This window comes from Arachis hypogaea, chromosome 12 (assembly GCF_003086295.3).
Source record: "Arachis hypogaea cultivar Tifrunner chromosome 12, arahy.Tifrunner.gnm2.J5K5, whole genome shotgun sequence".
In the NCBI taxonomy this organism is placed as follows: Eukaryota; Viridiplantae; Streptophyta; class Magnoliopsida; order Fabales; family Fabaceae; genus Arachis; species Arachis hypogaea.
Window position 1 is genome coordinate 110,217,231 of NC_092047.1, and position 834 is coordinate 110,218,064.

The window sequence follows — 834 nt, forward strand, 5'->3', positions numbered from 1 at the left end:
GCTTGATCTCTGCATAAACTTAATTTTTAGATCTTAAATTTTACTTTTAGAATTAGGGTTTTGAATTGCTGTGATTACAGAAGCACCAGTTGCGTTTCTTATGCAAGTTTTTGCAATCACAGTATTCACGTTGCAACCGCAATTTAGAACCATGGTTCTAGATTTCAAACTTGTGGCGGTATTGTGTAATTTATGAGAAACTGAACTTGTGTCTATTGATTTTAAGATGGTATTTGCATTAAGGTGTTAGTTTTAACATTATTGTTATTTGAATGTACGTTACAGAAAAATGGCTTTAGGAGGAACAGCTCCTCCAAGAGGAAGTGCAGCAGCAGCTGCTAGCTTGAGGAGAAGGAGAGAAGGAGAACAACCAGCGGTGGAGCAGCCGGAACCATGCTTCAATTCTACACTGATGATGCCCGGGGCTCAAAATCTCTCCAAATGTGGTTCTTGTAATGAGCATTGGCTTCATTGCATTTGTTGTCGTCCTTGATGTGATGGGCAAACTTTATTTTGTGGGAAGGGAGGCATAGGGATAAATGACAAGTAGTTCAAGTTCATTTTTGTATTTTATATACTCAGTCTCTGTTGTGAAATTTAAATTTTTCGTTGATGGATTCATCCCCTTACTTTTACTATAGTTTTTCAACATTAATTAACAGTAGTGACCCTGAGAAGATATATTTCTGTTATATCTTGTGTTTCTGCGCTTTTTTGAGCTTTTTCTCGTTAATAGTTTTTAGTCACTGCTTATTACTTGAAAGTGATAACACATTAGTAGAATATGGTTGGTACTTGATATCATTGAAGAATAAACTCCTAAGCTTAGTTGAA

The 834-nt window shown here is 36.0% G+C and overlaps 1 pseudogene; it reads left to right on the plus strand.

Annotated features, from left to right (window-relative positions):
• The first annotated feature begins 289 nt into the window (after positions 1-289).
• LOC112729414 (protein transport protein Sec61 subunit beta-like) lies at positions 290-533 on the plus strand (annotated as a pseudogene).
• Positions 534-834: the final 301 nt, after the last annotated feature.